The sequence below is a fragment of the Adiantum capillus-veneris genome, chromosome 19, assembly GCF_014529385.1.
Source record: "Adiantum capillus-veneris isolate H3 chromosome 19, ASM1452938v2, whole genome shotgun sequence".
Taxonomy (NCBI): domain Eukaryota; kingdom Viridiplantae; phylum Streptophyta; class Polypodiopsida; order Polypodiales; family Pteridaceae; genus Adiantum; species Adiantum capillus-veneris.
Window position 1 is genome coordinate 108,484,050 of NC_140949.1, and position 14,550 is coordinate 108,498,599.

General features: G+C 42.0%; 1 pseudogene; it reads right to left on the minus strand.

The window, feature by feature from the left end:
• Positions 1–6,682: 6,682 nt before the first annotated feature.
• On the minus strand, positions 6,683–10,074 carry LOC147434629 (uncharacterized; annotated as a pseudogene).
• Positions 10,075–14,550: the final 4,476 nt, after the last annotated feature.

Below are 14,550 nucleotides of genomic sequence, written 5' to 3' on the forward strand. Positions count from 1 at the left end.
CAATTGTTGGTGTCTCCTAGCTATAGATCCACCACTTGGCCATTCTAACCATGTATTATAGCTAGGTGCATTCAACGCTTGGCCATCATAACACTTGTATTTTTACACAATGTTTGTGGGATGAGTAGATCCTAGATCCACCACTTGGCCATTATAACCAAGGCTTGAAATGTGGATCCAATTGTTGGTTTCTCCTAGATCCACCACTTGGCCATTCTAGCCATGTCTTAAAGTTAGGTGCATTCATCACTTGGCCATCATAACACTGGTAATTTTACACAATGTTTGTAGGATGAGTAGATCCTAGATACACCAATTGGTCATTAAGACTAAGAATTGGGAAGTAGGTGCATCAAAGATCCACCATTTGGCCATTATAACAAAGGCTTGAATTTTGGATGCAATTGTTGGTGTCTCCTAGATCCACCACTTGGCCATTCTAACCATGTGTTAAAGTTAGGTGCATTCAACACTTGGCCATCATAACACTTGTAGTTTTACACAATGTTTGTGGGATGAGTAGATCCTAGATCCACTACTTGGCTATTAAGGCTAAGAATTGGGAAGTAGTTGCAGCAAAGATCCACCACTTGGCCATTATAACCAAGGCTTGAATTGTGGATCCAATTGTTGGTGTCTCTTCAATCCACCACTTGGACATTCTAACCATGTCTTAAAGTTAGGTGCATTTAACACTTGGCCATCATAACACTTGTAATTTTACGCAATGTTTGTGGGATGAGTAGATCCTAGATCCACCACTTGGCCATTTAGCCTAAAAATTGTGAAGTAGATGCAACAAATAGCCATCACTTGACCATTATAGCGAAGGCTTTAAATGTGGATCCAATTGTTGTGTCTCCTTAATCCACCACTTGGCCATTCTAACCATGCTTTAAAGTTAGGTGCATTCAACACTTGGCTATCATAACACTTGTAGTTTTACACAATGTTTGTGGGATGAGTAGATCCTAGATCCACCACTTGGCTATTTAGACAAAGAATTGGGAAGTAGGTGCAACAAAGATCCACCACTTGGCCATTATAACAAAGCCTTGAAATGTGGATCCAATTGTTGATGTCTCATAGATCCACCACTTGGCCAGTATAACCATGTCTTAAAGTTAGGCGTATTCAACACTTAGCCATCATAACACTTGTAATTTTACACAATGTTTGTGGGATGAGTAGATCCTAGATCTACCACTTGGCCATTTAGACTTAGAATTGGGAAGTAGGTGCATCAAAGATCCACCATTTGGCCATTATAACAAAGGCTTGAATTTTGGATGCAATTGTTGGTGTCTCCTAGATCCACCACTTGGCCATTCTAACCATGTGTTAAAGTTAGGTGCATTCAACACTTGGCCATCATAACACTTGTAGTTTTACACAATGTTTGTGGGATGAGTAGATCCTAGATCCACTACTTGGCTATTAAGACTAAGAATTGGGAAGTAGGTGCAGCAAAGATCCACCACTTGGCCATTATAACCAAGGCTTGAATTGTGGATCCAATTGTTGGTGTATCTTCAATCCACCACTTGGCCATTCTAACCATGTCTTAAAGTTAGGTGCATTCAACACTTGTCCATCATAACACTTGTAATTTTACAGAATGTTTGTGGGATGAGTAGATCCTAGATCCACCACTTGGCCATTTAGCCTAAAAATTGTGATTGAGGTGCAACAAATAGCCATCACTTGACCATTATAGCGAAGGCTTTAAATGTGGATCCAATTGTTGTGTCTCCTTAATCCACCACTTGGCCATTCTAACCATGTTTTAAAGTTAGGTGCATTCAACACTTGGCTATCATAACACTTGTAGTTTTACACAATGTTTGTGGGATGAGTAGATCCTAGATCCACCACTTGGCTATTTAGACAAAGAATTGGGAAGTAGGTGCAACAAAGATCCACCACTTGGCCATTATAACAAAGCCTTGAAATGTGGATCCAATTGTTGATGTCTCATAGATCCACCACTTGGCCAGTATAACCATGTCTTAAAGTTAGGCGTATTCAACACTTAGCCATCATAACACTTGTAATTTTACACAATGTTTGTGGGATGAGTAGATCCTAGATCTACCACTTGGCCATTTAGACTTAGAATTGGGAAGTAGGTGCAGCAAAGATCTACCACTTGGCCATTATAACGAAGGCTTGAAATGTGGATCTAATTATAGGTGTCCTCTAGATCCACCACTTGGCCATTCTATCCATGTGTTAAAATTAGGTGCATTCAGTACTTGGCCATCATAACACTGGTAATTTTACACAATGTTTGTATAGTGAGTAGATCCTAGATCCAGGACTTGGCCATTTAGACTAAGAATCGGGAAGTAGGTGCATCAAAGATCCACAACTTGGCCGTTATAACAAAGGCTTGAATTGTGGATCCAATTGTTGGTGTGTCATAAATCCATGACTTGGCCATTTAACCCATGTCTTAAAGTTAGGTACATTCAACATTTGGCCATCATAACACTTGTATTTTACACAATGTTTGTGGGATGAGTAGATCCTAGATCCACCACTTGGCATTTAGCATAAAAATTGTGAAGTAGGTGCAACAAAAATTCATCACTTGACCATTATAGCGAAGGCTTGAAATGTGGATCCAATTCTTGGTGTCTCCTAGATCCACCACTTGTCTCCTAGATCGACCACTTGGCCATTCTAGCCATGTCTTAAAGTTGGGTGCATTCAACACTTGGCCATCATAACATTGGTAATTTTACACAATGTTTGTGGGATGAGTAGATCCTAGATCCACCACTTGGCCATTTAGACTAAGAATTGGGAAGTAGGTGCAACAAAGATCCACCACTTGGCCATTATAACAAAGGTTTGAAATGTGGATCCAATTGTTGGTGTCTCCTATATCCACCACTTGGCCATTCTAGCCATGTCTTTAAGCTAGGTGCATTCAGCACTTGGCCATCATAACACTGGTAATTTTACACAATGTTTGTTTGATGAGTAGATCTTAGATCCACCACTTGGCCATTTAGACTAATAATTGGGAAGTAGGTGCATCAAAGGTCCACCACTTGGCCATCATAACGAAGGCTTGAAATGTGGATCCAATTGTTGGTGTCTCCCAGATCTACCACTAGGCCATTCTAGATATTTCTTAAAGTTAGGTGTATTCGACACTTGGCTATCATAACACTTGTAATTTTACACAATGTTTATGGGATGAGTAGATCCTAAATCAAACACTTGTCCATTTAGACCATTAATTGGGAAGTAGGTGCATCAAAGATCCACCACTTGGCCATTATAACAAAGGCTTGAATCGTGGATCCAATTGTTGGTGTCTCCTAGACCCACCACTTGGCCATTTTAACCATGTCATAAAGTTAGGTGCATTCAATACTTGGCCATCATAACACTTGTAATTTTACACAATGTTTATGGAATGGGTAGATCCTAGATCCAACACTTGGCCATTAGACTATTCATTGGGAAGTAGATGCATCGAAGATCCACCACTTGGCCATTATAACAAAATCTTGAATTGTGGATACAATTTTTGGTGTCTCCTAGGTGCATCAGTTGGCCATTCTAACCATATCTTAAAGCTAGGTGCATTCAACACTTGGCCATCATAACACTTGTAATTTTACACAATGTTTGTGGGATGAGTAGATCCTAGATCCACCACTTGGCCATTTAGACAAAGAATTGGGAAGTAGGTGCAACAAAGATCCACCACTTGGCCATTATAACCAAGGCTTGAATTGTGGATCCAATTGTTGGTGTCTCCTAGATCCACCACTTGGCCATTCTAACCAGGTCTTAAATTTTGGTGCATTCAACACTTGGCCATCATAACACTTGTAATTTTACACAATGTTTGTGGCATGAGTAGATCCTAGATCCATCACTTGGCCATTTAGACTAAGAATTGGGAAGTAGGTGCAAATTCCACCACTTGTCCAAACATAAGCTCTATTAAAGCATAGAGATCTACAAGGTCCACCACTTGTCCAAGCTAATCATCATTACATCATATAGAGCCACAAGATCCAATGAAAGCACACAGAGCCAGAATGTCCACAATCTAAGGTATGCATGGAAAATTGATGCAAGGTCCACCACTTCTTCAAGCTAAGCTCCCTTGAAGCATTGAGCATCACTTCACTGAAGAATAGAGAGCCATAATGTCCACCACCTATTCAAGATAATCTCTATTGAAGCATTGAGTGATAGAAGGTCCACCATTTAATCTAAGCTTGGACAAATGATGGAACGTCCATCACTTGTTCATGCTTAAGCTATATTCAAACATAGAGAGCCACAAGGTCCACCACTTGTCCATCTCCATTGTATCATAAATACTTACAAGGCCTATAATTTACTATATGCATGGAGAACTGATGCAAGGTCCACCATTTATTGAAGCCTAAGCTCTATTAAAGCATAGAGATTCACAAGGTTCACCACTTGTTTAAGATAAGATTTATTCTAGCCTAGAGACCCACTCTATTGTAGAATAGATAGCCAGAAGGTCAACCACTTGTCCAAGCTAGGATCCATTGAAGCATAGAGAGCCACAAGGTCCACAATCTAATTTAGACATGAAGAATGGATGCAAGGTTCCACCACTTGTCTAAGAAAAGTCCTATTAAAGCATAAAAAGCGACAAGGTCACTTATCCAAGCTAAGGTCTAGTCAAGAATAGAGAGATGCAAGGTCCACATTTTAAGTTAGGCATGGAAGAAAAACGCATGGGTCCACCGCTTATTTAATATAAGCCCCATCAAAGAATAGACAGCCCCAAGGTGCACCAGTTGTTCAAGCTAAGCTTATTTGAACAATACAGAGCCACAAGATCCTTAGTCTAAGCTGAAATGATGCAAGGTCTATCATTGAAGGAAAAATCTATCATTGAAGCAAAAAAAGTGACAATCTCTGAAACTTCTTCAAGCTAAACTCTATTATTGACACACAAATAACCACAAGGTCCACCACTTGTTCAATCTAAGCTCCATTGGAGCATAGAGAGCCACAAGGACCATAGTCTAAGCTAAGCATGGAGAATCGATGCAAGGTCCACCACATGTACAACCTATCATCGACTATTATATCTAGCAGCATGGCTTGCTTGGTTTCTAAATCCACCATGTGTTCGACCTAAATTAAAAGTTTCTTGCTTGGATTGAAATTTTCCTGCTTGGATTCAAATTAAATCCACCATGTGTTCGACCTAAATTAAAAGTTTCTTGCTTGGATTGAAATTTTCCTGCTTGGATTCAAATTTTCCCGCTTGGATTCAAAATTCAAAATTTATCGCCTAAATTAAAAATTTCCCGCTTCAATTCAAAATTTTCTACTTGAGGGAGATGTTATAGCATTAGAGCAAGGTCCACCACTTGTCCAACCTCAATCTATAACCTTCTTTATACTGAGAACCTATCTTATTTCATCCCAATAGTAGGTAAATTTTCATTTCATGTATTATCTATGAGCCTCTCCTAGTTTCAACTATCATGTTCATTAGAAACCTCAGTAAGCTACGCTACCTTTGTTGAGAAATTAAACAAGGAATCACATTTACAGAGGCATTGGATAGAAAGCAGCAAAATACCAAAGAAAGCAACTTCACTGGAAGACACAAGTAAGTCAACTACTGAAATTTACATGCTTATGTACAATTTTTTTTTTAATGTATATGTATGTATGTCATGTATCCATACTATGCCATGTACAAGCATATGTATTAGTATGTTCTATATGTATATCAACATGAGATATTATACATTTCTACCATGCATATACATAAACATATGGACCTACATACATAGGCAAGGCAAACACACTACCAATCATATTAACAACATGCATACACTGGATTATTACCGATGGATGCACCTATAGAAGTAGGAAAAATAGAGCAAGAATTAGAAATTTGGATTTTGTGTATATGTATGTGTGAGAGAGATAGAGTATCTATGTAAATATGTGTGATTTCGTTTGTATGTGGGTCTTTATGGGAGCAAGGAAGGTGAACAGTGTGAAGGAAAGGAGTTTTCATCATGTTTATGTGTGGGTTGTGTGTGTGTGCAAAACACCCATGTATATGTGTGTGTAAGAAGGAAGCACAGAGAAAGAGAACCGTTTTGGTTTCTTGGAGAGAAAAACATAAAGATAGAAACCTGACGTAGATGGAGAGTGAGTGAGAGAGAGAGAGAGGGAGGGAGATGCAGTGCACCTTGTCAAACGCGTTCGATTTACACATTAAAAGATTTTTCTTTTTGTGATGTTGAAGCCTTGAGTGTGATTGCCTTTGTTGTGTTTTTCATGCTCTGTTTTTCACATGATGTGGTCTCTTTATGCGTGCAAGCTAGAAGGCCTTCTTTTGAATGCGATGTCACCCCTATCGTGCTATGCACAACCTATTTCGCATGCGCTATGGTCTCCTTGTATGCGCAAGCAAGAAATCCCTCTCTGCATGTGAGAAAGAATCTCCCGTGTTTCATCTGTGTTTCGCTTGGTTTGCTGTGTGTTTCTGTGGTAGGGTTATCTAAAATGCAACGTGTACTTTAAAACTTAAAACTCATCTACCTTTTGAGCGATTTCCTTTTGTTTTGACCAACCGAGTTTTTTTAAAAATAAAAAATTTGGCATACCGTACAAGTGAAAATTCATGTTCAAAAGATGTAAAACCTCATTGATTTTCAAGGGAGGCCCCTTGACCCCACTTGGGGAGCTGCCCCAAACCCTGCGGGGGATGCCGCCCCTCGACCCTGCTCGGGGCGATGCCCAGAACCCCATAGGGGATTCTTCCCCTTGACCCCGCTTGGGATGATGTCCCAAACCCTGCGGAGGCTACTGCCCTCGACCCTGCTCGGGACGTTGCTCGAAACCCCAGAGGGACTGCCGCCCCTTCACCCTGCTTGGGACGCTGCTCCAAACCCCACGAGACCCCGCTTGGGGTGCTGCACCAAACCCCAATTTAAACTCTTGTTGCACCACCCTATTCCACTTTCTCAATTGTGGTCTAGCTTAGATAATCTTTGTATCTAAAACCTAGTCTCTTTCCTTGCTTCACAACTCACCAAGGACAATCAAAATAAATAAGTGGTGGAGAATGACTCTATTTTGGAGCTCAGAACTCAAAATTTTCCTTGTACATTTACCATATCCACAACATGCCTAAACTATGCTCAAAGCTATTCTTGTCATAGCAAGCTTGGGGGTTTTCGTTTCAAATTCACCCTGCTTGGGACAACGGTGCCCCAAACCCCACGGGACCCCGCTTGGGTGTTGCACCAAACCCCAATCTAAACTCTTGTTGCAGCACCCTATTCCACTTACTCAATTGTGGTCTAGCTTAGATAATCTTTGTATCTAAAACCTAGTCTCTTTCCTTGCTTCACAACTCATCAAGGACAATCAACATAAATAAGTGGTTAAGAATGACTCTATTTTGGAGCTCAAAACTCAAAACTTTCCTTGGACATTGACCATATCCACAACATGCTTAAACTTATGCTCAAAACTATTCTCGTCATAGCAAGCTTGGGGGTTTTTGTTTCAAATTCACCCTGCTTGGGACGCTTCCCCAAACCCCACGGGACCCGAGTGTCACCATGGCTTGAGCAAGATTTCTCGAGCGAACTAAAACCCGAGCAAATATCTAAATTGTATCTACCAATGTTGTGCTATGTTTACTCTTAATTTATTATTTCATTCCATGTATAAGTGAAAGGTGCTTAGGTGTTGTTTGCCTTTGCAATATCGCACAGCATTGGGCCTCACAAGCATTGTTGTTGTACATTGCAATGTGGCTCAACCTCAGCATCGCACAAGGTGTGGGACTTATATATAGGAAGCACTACTACACTTTTTTTCTCTACTTATCCTGCACGATTAGTGATATGATCTCCAGCTCTAGCAGGTGCCTGTCATGCAGTTGGACATCATCGCAATTATGATAGTACTCAATCATGGCCTGAGTAAGTCTCTAGCGAGGATGGGTGTCATGTCCGACTAAGGATGGCCGGTGTCAAAGTCTCCACCGAGTTACTCTTGTAGGCGTCGTAGGTCTTACATCACAAGTCAAGACCCACTCTAGACTTGAAGGTTGTGACACCCATTTTTCCTCTGAAGAGGCAATGAATTTCTTCTCTAGTGACGTCGACTCCTCAAATTCCTCCTTCACTTATTCACCCTTGGCCTCCTTGTCGCCAACTTTTAGCCCCTCAAGAAACTCACCCACCTCCTTGGGGTACCCGACATCTCCTTTTGAGCAGCCTCAAAGGACTTTTTTAAATGCTTGAGCATTTTCCACACTCCCAAAGCAAATGCAAAACATTTCATCTTTCAACTCTCCTTCTGCAAAATCAGAGGCATGCTTCTGACCTAAGCCTTGTCACTGCCGTGATGTTCCTACAAGCATCTTATAGATGGAACGATTGAGTGATTTTGCATATATTTCATGACCAATCGAACGTTTTTGGTCTTCTTATGCTGGAGTAGCTTCACCTGCCCCATACCTCTTTCTTTCCACTGGTTGCCATCCTTATCAAATTGGTATAGCTAATTGGCCTTTAGGTCAATGAGAACATCCTCATTCTCCTTTCCGGTACGACATCAAGCTTGATGATGTGGCACCTGTGTCTTCCTCCTGAGCTGGAGGTCTTGCATCATCACCTTCCTCTCCAGGGGCATTTTCCACGGGCTCTTTCTCTTCGCTGAGTGCTTAGCATCCATTTGGACTGAAGTGGATTCAGAGAGAGAGAGAGAGAGAGAGAGAGGGGGGGGGGGGGGGGGGGGACAACCTACAACAAGGATGAATGAGCTCGCTGTTGTTAAGCTCTGCACCAACTACTCTATAGCAAGGGCAAGAATCAAAGTTTGCCCTGCGTCATTACTTGATGCAAGGAACGCACGTCGGCATGAGCACGGCCCTCCAGCAAGGGGAGGTATATTCAATTTTTTTGAGGTGTTGCATTTTGGGGAATGTGTTGCTATGCTAGCTTGGAGAAAAAAAGGAGCAAGGGGGGGGGGGGGGGGAGAGAGAGAGAGAGAGAGAGAGAGAGAGAGAGAGAGAGAGAGAGAGAGAGAGAGAGAGAGAGAGAGAGAGAGAGAGAGAGAGAGAGAGAGAGAGAGAGAGAGAGAGAGAGGCACACTATGAGACTTGAAACTAGAGTAGTAAAACTCCTTGCACTGAAGGTCTACAGAGTCAAGTTCGTCTTGCATCAAAGTTTTCTTGGGAATGTTTGATTGCACGATGACTTCCACCAGCCCTAGTTTTAGATGAGATACTCTCTCTCTCTCTCTCTCTCTCTCTCTCTCTCTCTCTCTCTCTCTCTCTCTCTCTCTCTCTCTCTCTCTCTCTCTCTCTCTCTCTCTCTCACTGTGCCACGACTCTCACCAGCCACGCACAACGGAGGATCCACATGTGCCCTATGTGATTGCTTCTCTCAGCCATCCACTATCACACTGCATATTTTAGTACTCACTGTTGCAAGGACCGCACGTCGGCGTGTGGTCCTGGCAGTAGCGAGTATTAACGCACGGTCCTTGCAACAGTGAGTATTAAAATATGCATATGATAGAGAACTAACGTCTAATAAGGGCCCTTGATGTGGACCAAAAACAATGAAATCTATTAACTTTTGTGTTGGAGAGAGGATATACTACAAGGAGTCCGAGGGGGTTCTATTGGCAGTTCCTATATTATATTGTATACGAATCTTCCGAGATTCAAGACTCGAATCCATTTCCTGCCTTGGTGCACGCAGAGCAGCAAAACCCACAATCAATGAGCACATTGAACTTAATCGGATCTGCACAAATATCTCAGCGCTAACCACATCAGCCAACTCCTTTTAGAGATGTCTCTCCACACCTTTGATTTAATTAAAAATTAATTTCAAACTCCCTTCCCACCCTCTCGTCCACCTGCGCCTGCACTGCCTTGCTGCTGAGTCTAACGTCGTTGCCCTGCTGCCCAGGTTCACGCCTCTGCTTCCGTCCACCCCCCCCCCCCCCCGGCTGCACAACTTCTGCAATTGCTTTCTTCCCTTCGATTAGAATTGGCATCCACGCCATATTCTTCTTGTTTTTTGTATTTTTCCTAGTCGATACCACCTACTCCAAGGACTGCGCGTCGGCGTGGGTCGTAAACAGCCTCTCAATTTTTTTTTCAAAACTTGACAATATTGTGGCGTGTGTGCGTGTGCTCTTGGATGCCTAGTGGAGTTTCTTGGAGCCTACCGCGGCGAGCTATCCCCTGGAGCCTATTGCGACGATCTGTTCTTTGGAGCTATCCTTCAGGAACGTGGCCATGCTGATGTTTTCTAATTTGCAGGCATGCACCCAAATATTCGAAGAACTGGGGGCGGGATTATAAGGGCTGCAAGCAGCTGGGACTGGCTGAGTAAGAATTGAGAGGGGAAAGGATGCTTGTGCATCTTCACAATTGCAAGACGTTGAAGAAGCCAGAGATCCTTGCTACAGCACTTGCTTTGCAATGGGGGCGAGGGTCGGCACAGGAGGTGGCCCCGTAGAGCGCATGATAAGCAGCGCTGCAAGCAACTTTAGCACGACACCTGAAGCCACTGTTGAGAGGGTGTTCCATTCGCATCTATGTAGCCCCAGAAACGAGAGAGAGAGAGAGAGAGAGAGAGAGAGAGAGAGAGAGAGAGAGAGAGAGAGAGAGAGAGAGAGAGAGAGAGAGAGAGAGAGAGAGAGAGAGAGAGAGAGAGAGAGAGCTCTTCATGCCCCTCCACTTTGCAGGGCTTCATGTGAGAGCATAGGCGACTCCATGTGGAGCAATGTTTGGGAAAAATGTGTCTCAGGTTAATATCGCGCCGTCCACTTGAGGGCAGAGGAAAAGGAGAGATTCCAACGAAATAGTGTAAAAAGCTGCAAAACAAACCTAATTTTTTGAAATTTTCTCTTGGAGAAAGGCATACCCTTTGCAACTAGTCCTGCCTTCTGGTGCTCTGCGTACATCCACCAGAGAGAGAGAGAGAGAGAGAGAGAGAGAGAGAGAGAGAGAGAGAGAGAGAGAGAGAGAGAGAGAGAGAGAGAGAGAGAGAGAGAGAGAGAGAGAGAGAGAGAGAGAGAGAGAGAGAGAGAGAGAGAGAGAGAGAGAGGAAGAAGAAGAAGAAGAAGAAGAGAGTTTTCACGTCGTAGGAAACTATCCTAAGAGACCTTACAGATCTAGCTGAAAAGGAGAGTTGAACGAGAGAGAGAGAGAGAGAGAGAGAGAGAGAGAGAGAGAGAGAGAGAGAGAGAGAGAGAGAGAGAGAGAGTTGTTATATAAAACGTAGGGATTGGGACAAGCACGGATGGACCATGCATCAGTGGCTACATAAACGCAAGCACCGGGAGCAAGCAATACGTTAATCTTCACAAAGGCATATTTGCATAAGATTTTTCCTTTTGACGATTTTCATCGAATCGTCAGGACATATTCTGCAACATTTAGAAGACATTCCTTTTTTCCCTTATATTCTTTGGAATCTAAGATGAAAACCACTTCACCACTCTACCTCCTGAATGGAATCACATCATGAAATCTATACTCAGCTTGTAGTCTCTCTCTCTCTCTCTCTCTCTCTCTCTCTCTCTCTCTCTCTCTCTCTCTCTCTCTCTCTCTCTCTCTCTCTCTCTCTCTCTCTCACACACACACACACACACACACACACACACACACATTGTGGGAAGTCCTTGAAGCAAAAAATGCCGCTTGAGCACAAGAGGAGAAGGAAAAACCCCGCTTAGATTTTTAGTGTGAAATAATGGAAAATTATCTGGATGGCAAAAATGGGTTTGCAAAGTCAAGAGATGAATAGGTCAAATAAGGATATGCATCTGCACACAGGGATACACAGAATATTGGCCTGAGGTAAAGGTTGCAAAGAAGGTACGGGCAATTAGAAGAATTGAACCAAGTATATATGATTCATTAATGATGGCTCACATGATATTATGCATGGGGTTTCCGCACCATTTTTTTTGGGGTCGCAAAAAATACCCCGCATCCGGGTTGAACCATAGGGGGAGTGTACCAAGGTTATGTTGGGTTTTGTATTTACTTTGCTACACTATCCTCTATAGAGTAATGATTGAGGTCTTCATCAAGTCTTTTTCATTTTATGCACTCGCTCGGTTTCTTGTGCGCTCAGAAGTACTCGCTCGAGGATTGGGATTCCTCACGGGACCCCGCTTGGGGTGCAACACCAAACCCCAATCTAAACTCTTATTGCACCACCCTATTCCACTTTCTCAATTGTGGTCTAACTTAGATAATCTTTGTATCTAAAACTTAGTCTCTTTCCTTGCTTCACAACTCACCAAGGACAATCAACATAAATAAGTGGTGGAGAATGACTCTATTTTGGAGCTCAGAACTCAAAATTTTTCTTGAATATTGACCATATCCACAACATGCCTAAACTATGCTCAAAGCTATTCTCGTCATAGCAAGCTTGGGGGTTTTTGTTTCATATTCACCAATTGTCAAATCTTGCTTATCAAGAGAAGCAAGGGCTAGGTCGTACAATAATTCACCTTGGACCTTTCCCCAAATCTTGACTCCAGCACAATTCCAAGCCATAATCTAATATAGCAAAGTTTCTTCTATGTGAAAATACACCACTTGGTCCATCACTACTCCAACCCTGTTTTCATTTAACTTTGACATTAAAAAGCAATGTTTCTTTCCTGTAGTACACCTTTGCCATTTCCCATGAAATCTACGTCCACCACTTGTCAAAGCGAGACTCTTACATAGGGAGGGGGTTTTGGTTTCAAGATTCACCACTTGTCCTTGTTGAAGAAAGTACTTCTTTGACTTTAGGAAGCTACTAGCTCATCTAGTAATCCATCTTCAGCATTGGCCATTAAAACTACGTCCACCACTTCTCCAAGCTTCCATTGAAGAAATCAAGGGCTGCTCAGACATTGAGAAGAAAGGCCCTACTATCAACCTTGTTCCATTAAAAAAAGCAACGGCTACTTGGCCATTGGGAAGTAAGGCCTTGAAATTTTCCTATGTTTTTCATTAAAACTTATAGGTCCACCACTTGTCCAAGCTATACTCTATTATAGTTGGTCCAATATTTACTACTTCTCCAACCATTGACCAACTGCTTGTAGTGCACCTTGAACTTTGGCCATTAAAACTAGGTCCACCACTTGTCCAAGCTACCCTCAAATAAAGCAGGGGGGTTTTTGTTTCAAGATCCACCACTTCTCCAATTTTGTTTCCATTAAAATAAGCAAGGGCTACTTGGACATTGAGAAGCAAGGCTCTGCAATAGTTCACCTTGGACATTGGTCATTAAAACTAGGTCCACCACTTGTCCAACCTTTACTCTCATTTAGAAAGTGACTTTTGGTTTCAAGATCCATCACTTAACCAAACTTACTTGCATTTAAAGAAGCAAGAGATACTTGGACATTGGGAACCAAGATCCTACACCATCTTGGAAACTGGCCATTAAAACTAGGTCCACCACTTGTCCAACCTTTACTCTCATATATAAAAGGGACTTCTTGTTTCAAGCTCCAACACTTGTCCAACATTACTTCCATTAAAAGAAGCAAGGGCTACTTGGACATTGATAACCAAGGCCCTACAATAGTTCACCTTGTACATTAACTAGGTCCACCACTTGTCCAACCATACTTCCATTGAAAGAAGCAAGAGATACTTGCACATTGTGAATCAAGTTCCTACAATACCACCTTAGACACTGGACATTAAAACTAGGCCTATCACTTGTCCAAGCTTTACTCTCATATAGAAAAATGGAATGTTGGTTTCAAGCTCCACCACTTGTCCAACCTTACTTCCATTAAAAGAAGCAAGTGATATTTGGACATTGGGAAGCAAGTTCCTACAATAGCACACCTTGTACATTAACTAGGTCCACCACTTGTTCAACCATACTTCCATTTAAAGAAGCAAGAGATACTTACACATTGGGAATCAAGTTCCTACAATACCACCTTGGACATTGGACATTAAAACTAGGTCCATCACTTGTCCAAGCTTTACTCTCATATAGAAAAAGGGACTATTGGTTTCCAGCTCCACCACTTGTCCAACCTTACTTCCATTAAAAGAAGCAAGGGATATTTGGACATTGGGAAGCAAGTTCCTACAATAGCACCTTGAACAATAGCCATTAGAACTAGGTCCACCATTTTTCCAAGCTTTACCTCATATAGGAAGGGCTTTTGGTTTCAAGATCCCCCCTTGTCCAACCTTACTTCCATTTGAAGAAGCAAGAGATACTTGGGCATTGACAAGCAAGTTCCAAAAATTACACCTTGGACACTGGCCATTACAACTAGGTCCACCACTTGTCCAAGCTATGGTGTAATATAGCAATGTCTATAGAGTTATAGTATTCACAACCCTTGTGTAATGTGTAATGTAACTTATACATTTTTTTCCAAAGAGAATTTATCTATAAATATGAAATTAACAAGGTGTTTCTTTTAAACTTACATGATGGACTTTGAATCTGGGGAGAAAGTGAATATGGTACTTGATAATGAAATTGTTGG